The sequence below is a fragment of the Pelodiscus sinensis genome, chromosome 6 (assembly GCF_049634645.1).
Source record: "Pelodiscus sinensis isolate JC-2024 chromosome 6, ASM4963464v1, whole genome shotgun sequence".
Lineage (NCBI taxonomy): Eukaryota > Metazoa > Chordata > Testudines > Trionychidae > Pelodiscus > Pelodiscus sinensis.
The window spans coordinates 47,496,363-47,505,582 of NC_134716.1; positions in this window are offsets into that span (position 1 = coordinate 47,496,363).

Sequence of the window (9,220 nt, forward strand, 5' to 3'; positions counted from 1 at the left end):
GTACATAGACCTGTATTTAATTTTATGCCCATTGAAGTTAATACTCACTGTGCATAAAGTTAAGCATGTGCATAAATCATTGCAGGATCAAGGTCCTATATTGTAACAAGTTTAAATTACTTTAATAATCCTCTATTATTACAGTATATTCAGTATTACTGTTTAGTTCAGGCTGATATCTGTTTATGCCTCATTCATCACTGGGGCATCTGATACACTTTTTGAGCCATTATTTTTTGGTCACATATCTTTCTGAAATACTTATATTTAGGACTCAAGATATCTTAGAATCATAGAATTGGAGGTCTGGAAGGGTACGTCTACACTGCAACATTATTTTAAAATAACTAGCTCTATTCTGAAATAACTTAGTCTGCATCTACACAGCGGGCAGGTATTTCTAAATAGTGTCAAAATACTGTCAAGCTGGAGCACTTCCTACTCTGACTCCTCTAACCCTCATTGTATGAGGAATAAAGGAAGTCGGAGGAAGAGTGCTCTATTTTGAAATAAGTGCTATGTAGATGCTTCCAATTTCGAAATAAGCTACGCAATTGACGTAGCTCAATTAGTATAGCTTATTTTGAGTTAAGCCCTGCTGTGTAGACACACCCGAAGGGACCTCAGTAGGTCCTCTAATACTGTGCCATGAATTGAGGATGAAGTATTATCTAGACAGTGATACTTAGACCTCCATGATTCAGGAGTGAAATTAACAATTAACATTACTCAAAAGAGCCACAGGAGTGTGAATTTGTTGTTCATTTACTATTTATATATAATATATTATTCTCACACCAAAATGACTAAGAAGTATTATTATTTATCAATTACAATTTTAATAACTTAGACTATTTAATAATTAAATCACACAGTGTTCTAATGATCATGTTCTGTAAAGAGCTGCAGGAGACACATTAAAGAGCCACTTGGGGCTCCCAAGCCTCAGTCTGACTATCATTGTTCTTGATAATCTCTGATATAACCAGATCTTAAAAGCCTCTACGAATGGAGATTCCATAAACTCTCTTGATCATTTGTTCCAGTGCTTAACTACCCTAACAATTAGGAAGTTTTTTCCTAATTTCTAACCTAAATCTTCCTTGCTGCAATTTAAGGCCATTATCACTTCTCTTTTTTTCAGTGGTTATTACAGAAAATAATTAAACCTCTTCCTCTTTGTAACCTTTTATTTCCTTCCACTTAATTAACATCTCTGCTCTGTCTTCTCTTTTCCAGACACTAGCCCCTCCCCCCCTTTTTTTCAATCTTCCCTTGAAGGTCATATATTCAGACCAGCTGAGTAGAATGGAAGAATTAGTTCTTATTTTGCTGACCATACTTCTGCTAATATATCCCAGAATGATATTTGCTTTTATTGCAACAGTATTACACAGTTAACTCATATTTAATTTTATGATCCACTCATAGATGGTAAGTATCACAGGCAGGGGAAGCCTGGGCCTCCACAAATGGCCTTCAGGGGTCTGCCCATGCGCTACCCCCACATCCCCTTCTGCTTCCTGTTTTGGCTCTTCCTTCCCTTGTGGCTGGGGCCCCATAGCACTCCTACCCCATTCCCATCCTCTTTCCCTCTGATGGCCCCAGTCAGGCCAGCATGCGTGGAGCCTAGCCAGGGAGCCCAAGCAGCTGCGGGGAGCCATGGCAGACCCTCCACCTACCTAGGGCAGGTGGAGGGTGTGTGACTCCATGTTAGCTCCTCCCAGCTACCCATGCAGCTCTCCCAGACTTGGTTCTTGCTGTGGGGGGAGAACTTTAGAGCCACAATCCAGCCACAGAAAGAGCTGCATGAGTGGTTGTGAGAAGCTGTGGACCCTCCACCTGCTTTGGGCAGGTGGGGCGCCTGGAAGGGGGGCAGGCCAGGCCAGAGACTATGAGGCAGGAGGGTTTGCCACAGCTGCCCTCCTGTCTCTTCTCGTGGCCGGACTGAGGTTCCAAGCCTTTCTCCCCCCTTCCCTCTCGGCTGGAGCTAGGTAAGGGAGAGCTTCACTGGCAGCTAAGGGGAGCCTGGGTACCTCCACTGTGCCTCCCATGGGCAGCTGCCTGGAATTGGGCAGTGAGCTACTTTTTGCCTCTACCTCAGGCTGGTGGGTGCCCCCAGATGCCCCCTCCACTTTGGGCAGTGCTCTGGCAATCTTGCCCTGGGCTAGGGCAGGGGCTATTGGGAGCTGGCATGCAACCAGGAACTCTGGGAGGCTGGAATAGGTGCTCAAGCTGTCCAGCCACTTGGCAGAGGGCACTGGAGTCTGTACTGCTTACCTATCCAGCACTCAAGGCCATATTGCTTGCCAGCTAGCCTGCCACACTGGGGATGGGGACTTTGGTCAGCTGTCTGTCTGCCTGATGATCCAGGTGGCCTGAGGTGCTCTGCTACCTGCCCACCTGCCTATCTGGGGAATGGACAGGAAGCTATGCTGCCCCACCTGCCTGTCACTCTGGGGACAGGGGAGGGAGTGGGTACTTGGATGGCCTGTAACTGGCAGTGATGGAGGTCTTCTGGCCCCCATCAGGGGAGGGAAGGATAAGGCTCCGGCAGAAGGCATAAGCTAGCCCCTTTTGCCAGCCCACCCCCAGATCCACAATAATCCCCAGATCCTCTTCTATAGACACTTTCCTAGGCAGGACTAGTTGGTTCTAGCCTAGAAGTGTTCTCAATGCTGGCCTAACGTTGTTCTTATTGATGTCATTAAGAAGTTTACCGGAATTAGGCTAATGCTGTTCATTTTTGAAAATCCAACTCTTTGTGTTGTTTTGGTTTATGAAGCACCACAAATATCTGACTCTCTCTAATATAAAATCCATCATATTTGGGACTTTCCATATATGGATGCTAAGTGTTTAAAATGATTCTATTCATGTTTAAATTCAGAAAGAGTTGGGAGGATCTATTGCTGGATGTTTTTGTGAGCTTGGTGTAATAAATGATCATAAACCTATATTCGTAGAGCCACATAATGTAAGAACTTGTTTTAGTGACTAGTATAACAGAGCCCTGACATCAGACTGAGCTTTTTAGTCTGTACTTCAAAGCTCAAAACATGTTAATAGAAATACTTTAGTATCTTTTCAAAGTTTAAAAACCATTTGTTTTCTTGGCTCTAAACAAACGTGGCTGCAATTCAAACACTGAAATAACCTGTCACTTTTGGAACTGAAGTGAAGATGATTCAGATGAACAGGAAACAGACAAGTCTGTTTTCACTGCCTGTGGTCTGTCAAATGTGAAGTAGACAATTGCTCTAATAGTGAAAAGTGAAAGAATATGAAACATTTAATTCAGCATTAATATCCTTTGGTGGTGTTGGTAGAGCAGCTAAGGATAAATGTTTTTAAACAGAATTTAAACCTGACGCTGTGGATTTAATTTTTAGGTCTGCATACATACTGTACATTGTTTCAGCATGGCTGTGCTTCTTGGGAAGATGGACCCTGAAGCTATAGCACCACCTAATGGTTATTATGCACTTTCCTTCTTACAGCATTTTTTTAAGGAGTACAATGATTTATTCATCCATACTCCAAAGATAGTAACTAAGGTCTTGTCTTCACTTATTGGGAGAATGAAGCTACAGAGATTGATCTCCCAGGGTCAATGTAGTGAGTCTAGTAAAGATGCACTAAATCAACTGCCTATTGGGCTCTTGCTGACTCCAGTATTCCACTTGGTCACAAGGAGTAAGGTAAGATTCTTCCATCGACCTCCCGCAGTTTGGACGCTGTGGTAAGTCGACCTAAGGTATATCAACTCCAGCTACTCTGAGTTGCGTACCTCAGTACAATTTTGCCCCCAAGTTTAGACCTGGTCTTAGTCAGAATTTAGGTTCCAATGCTAGAATGAGCTTTTTGTGAGCAGGTTCAGGTCCCAGTGAAGTCAGTATGGCTCCATACAGGAGTGTGCCTGTGCTGAGTTCATTATAGGTTTAGGATCATAGACATGACTTGCTGGGGCTTTGTTCAGTCTAAGGACTAATGGCGACATAGCCTCCAAAGGGTACAGTGAGGAGGTGCATCATTCCAGCAGGAGCTGTAGAAAGAATTGCACCTCAGGCAAGGACAACATTAATGGGAGCACAGGATGAGTGCAGTTGCAGTGACATTAGTAAGCATGGTGATTTTTTCCTACCTAGGAGGAGCAATTTGGGCTGGGGGAGGAGTGGGACATGGTGTTATGAATATGTCCTACTATTCCCACTCTGGAAAAGCTAACATGGCTGGTGGAAACTAGCCTGGTGTGATCCTGGTGCTCAGGAGAATGCAAGGATTGCCACTGTCCTTTGTGCAGGAATACACAACGGAGGAAGGCTCTCACCTTGCACTCCTCTAGGACTAGGCATGATGGAACCCTCATACGTGAGTTTCCTAATGCAGTAATCCTCCTTGTGCTCTGTTGCACTGTCCCTTTCCCAGGCATTCCACTTAGCAATGGCCTAATCTGCTATCTACCCACATTACTCCTCTTCAGCTCTGCCCCTTGAACTCCCATGTGCCGCTTACGGCAGGGTGCGCATCTGCTCTCTTGCCCGCAGAACTAGCGATTCTTTCTTCTAATGAAGTATTTGTACCCCTGCTTGCAATGGACAGAGCCGCTGCAGTAGATTAATCTGGTCTCTGTTCAGTAACAAACTTCCCACAGCTTTATCAAATGAAATCCAAGCAAAACAGAAGCTTTGAGAAGTGGTGATCATCTGTTGTTGAGTGATTCCCACAGCCTGGTGATCCCACCGATTACGGTATCGCTGTGAGTCCATCTTCAGGGATGACAAAGCCTGTTTTGTGTCATACAGAATTATGCTCTGTTTTCAATGATGAATATGCCTCTCCATTCTGTTCCTAAAAGATCATTTTGACACGCACAAGATAGTATCAGGCTGACAGTAACACTCAGCAAGAGCAATTTAGAATAAAAAAATATATACCCGATTTTTTTTCAAAACTTGAGATTGTCCAGTATAATTTGTACTTTTTTATTAATGAGCAAAGTTTTGAACATAATGAAATACTACAAAAATAGAGTTTAGTTTGGTAGTGTCAGTTTCACACCATTGTGAGAGATGCTTTGAAAGATGAAGCTGATGGAATGAAATTAAGAAAGCACGTTCAGTACTGTTGCTCTCTGATCTTTGGCATTAATCAGGACTGAAAAAATCCTGATACAATACAAATGCATCCATTAGTTTTATCGCATAACCCATATTCAACCCTGTTGTTATTCAATGGACTTCAGTGGATTTGCCCTGGGTTAAATTTAGCCTCATCTACTGTCTTGATTTATTTGGTATGTTTGTTTCTCAATTATTATGCCATCAATGAGGGTGCACAGGTGTGATCAAGAAGATGATTTGTCCTGCAGCCATAAGTGGTGACATGTGAAAAGGAAGGAGAACTCTATTTGCGTTTCATGTGTATGGCTGAAAGGCATAACCCCTCCCCATCCTTTTATTTCAAATCAAAACAAACTTGATCTAGGATTAGAGAGACAATAAATAGGGAGCCCCAAAATACCACTTTCAGAGGACTCTTTTACAGAGTAGATTACAGCAATTCATTATTTTAAAGAACTGGAAACATCCAGCCCTCCACCCCCCCGTGCAACCACACTCATGTTGCTGAGCACTTGTTCTTGTTATTAGCCCCATGTCAGTCATGTGACTAGACGGCTAACCATTGACTGAGGAACTGGGGCCAACATATGACAGAGGCTTCTCATTCAGAATTTAGCCAACATCCTTATAGTTTTGCAGTTGTTTAAGCACTATTAGTATTTAGAAATCTTTGCATTTGGCTCCCTTACTTTGAATTATTTCTTTTGCTATTATTTCTTCTGTTATTATTACAGTAGGCTTTGACCAACATCAAAATCGTACTGTGCTAGGCCATATACAAATATATATGAAGAGAGAGTTCCTGCCCTAACAAAATATAGTGGCTTCTGCTTTAGTGAATTAGCCACATTATTCTGAAAATGTAAATATCGTAGCTACTGCTATAGTAGACAACTAGACACACTCATCTGGCCAAATAGCCACATATGGCTAGTGGCTAATGTGTTGGACACCATGGATCTAATATAACATGACTCCAGGAGTTGTGACTGTGAAAAAGACATCCCATACTATCAGATTTGTGCAGGAAGTCAGTGGTAGAGCTAGAAAACCAGATTTCCTGAATTGTGTCCCAGGCTTAACCATAGATGTAATCTTCCTCTCTTTAAGGAAATTAGAGGACTGTAGTCAACTTCTGTAGCCAATTTTCTCTTTTAATGTTCCAAGCCATCTATTATGGTCACATTGTTATTTGGTTTGCACCAGCTATAACTTAGTGTTAATGGGAATTTAGGGCATTTTTGTGTATTTCTATGGAACCCTCTGCTTAGAGTAGTTTGAGATGCAAAACCGTTCTCTTCAGTTCTGAAAAGACTAAAGAAGTGTATATCTTCCATAGCTTTGAACTGTTCCTAGTAATTAAGGCTAGTTGAGTACCACACCCAGAGAGAGTGTATGCAAGATGTTATTGGATATACATATAAGTTCTTATTATATGCTAAGACCCATGTCAGAGTTGCAGGTTTATGGGCATGGCACAATCAGAGGGAGCATCATAAACAAATGTCTGAGTTGTCAGTAAAAATGTTCAGGAGTATTGCATAATTCTGCTTTCCGATGTAAAGTAGCAGAATTGCCAGTTTCTATTCACATTTAAGAATATATATATATATATATATATATATATATATATATATATATTAGTATTTTTCTATCTGAAGGCTGATGTTTCAAGACATTTTTAGCAGGTTTTATGTCCCTCTGGGGTCTCGAATTTTAATTTATTTATATATATATATATATATATATATATGCATTGTGTTTTAAAAAATGTTGTAAGCCGCCTTGAGTATTTTAAATAGAGAGGCGGAGTAAAAATATTTTAAATAAATAAATTAACAGCACACCCATTATTTCAAAATACATTCAGAATAACAGACTTGTTATTCTGGCTTCCTGTAAACCTCCTTACACAAGGATTAAGGAAGACACTGAATTAGTGATTTATTTAGAAATAAGTGCTGTGTAGACAGCGCCATGTAAGGGGCTGAGACAGAACAATTCTGTATTAGGACCTAAGGTCCACCAGTCCTCCTGTTGCAGTGACTTTCGTTTTATAGCCACAGTAAAACAGGAGAGATTTAGGAATCTCTCATAGCTCACCAGGAAAAGGCCCAGGCCATTATGTTGTTAGGGAGGAGAGGTTCCCCATCACTGTTGCCACTACATTCTGAGGACTTTCCCTACTTTCTGAAATACAGAGTGCTACTTCCCTCTATTCTGATGGGAACTTCAGGTTTTTTTCCTTAGAGGAGGAAATTATTTTGGTCTCTTTCTTTCTGGAAAACTATTGTCTTGTTGTTTCATTGCTGAATGACTGTTTGAAGTACACTGAAGGAAAGGACGGTCTTGTGGCTAAGGCAACTGCTTGAGAATCAGATCTTAGTTCTGTTCCCAGCTCTTCCTACCCCTGACTTTTCCTGTGGCCGTAAGCAAAATTATTTATCCTCCCTCTTCTTCCTCTGTGAAAGGAGGATAATCATTCTTGTTGGGGTTGTAAATCTAAATTCACTAGTGTTGGTAAGATCCTATGGCAATGGATTCTGTCGACATGATTATAAATATCAAATAAATATAATAAATGCCCAAATAAAAATTAGAGATACAGCTGTGGTTATAGTAAGGCAATCTGGAAGGTCTAAGCACACCACGATGGAAGGTGGCTGTAGCCCCATATCTCTACTAGAGAGTCAGGGGCTTCCTCCTTGCTAGAGAGGTAGGAATGTAAGGGCTGTTCTTCCCCAGGAGTGTCAGTATACAGGACCCCTCTCTCCCAGCAGGTGGAAGGCTCTGAGGGACTTATTCCATATTTAAGGAAGCAGGGGAGGGCTACCATAGAACACTGGAGCACCCATGGAGTGGGAGCCTATAAGATTTTGTTTTGTTCCTTATCTAGCTTATTTTGAATAGGCCTCTCTGTCTAACTGTACCAGTGGTTTGAGAGTTCATGTGTATAACACATCTAGTTTAGGAGGCTGTGGATGTATAGAATTTAGGAGAATAGATCAGTTTATTTGCAGTACTCATGTTGTTGACTATATCCAAAAGAAAAGAAGGTGATTCTGATACGTGGGCTGTTTATTACATCAGATGGATCAGACAAACATGTATAGAACAACAATTCTAGTGCCTGACACAGGGGGGAGTAGATCCATGATAGGCTCCTCTACATGCTACCACAATACAAATAATTAAAAATCAATCACAAATTCTAGTGAGATTACCATTACCACTCTCAAATCTGTCTCACCACATCATTAACATGTATTTCTGCAATCTTGTAACCAATCTGAGCTTTCTTTCTGGAACCTTATAATATTTATAAGTCTGATTTGGATTCTCTTAATCTAGGCATTTTATACTGTATATACCAACATAGTATGTGAGCACATAACTAATGAAATGGAAGAGACACCAGAGCTCATAATTCTTGTGCAATCCACAGTAACTGGATGTTTTGATTTACTTAATTAGTCAGCAAGAAAACATCCAGTTATTGTGGTTGGATGAATGAGGAAAGGGGAAGAACACCCATTTGCTAGTATTGCGGCGTATGCACACCTTGACTCTGGGGTTGAGGGGACTCAGGTGTGTGGACACTGCCTAGTCAGTTGCCTGATCATCAGCGGGCTCTTTTAGTCTGTAAACAACCACCCTTGTTCTAGGGTAGTATAGCCATATAGCTAAAGTCAATGCGGTTAGCCCTTATCTCAGGGCAGTACAGCCTAACAGCTAGAGTCAATGACTGGGGAGCCCTTAGCTCTGGCAGCACGGACTACCAACCAGGGTCAATAAAGGGGAATGGCCCTTCGTTCAGGGAAGTGTGGCTTACTAGCCAGAGTCAATAGGGAGTGGCCTTTTAACGCAGGGCAATGCGGTCTAATGGCCGGAGTCAATAAGTTGGGGGCAACAGCCCACCCTACTCTACCAGGCCCAGCCTAATCCACCAGGTCCTGACATAGGGCCCTGTGAATGGCAGAGCATTCTACTACTCGCTTGGTGGGGAATCACGCCGAGTTCACTCAGGTGGGAGATACCATTCCAGCACCCTCCCTGGGTCACTTCCTACCAGCACTGTTGGGGCAGTGTCCTATGTA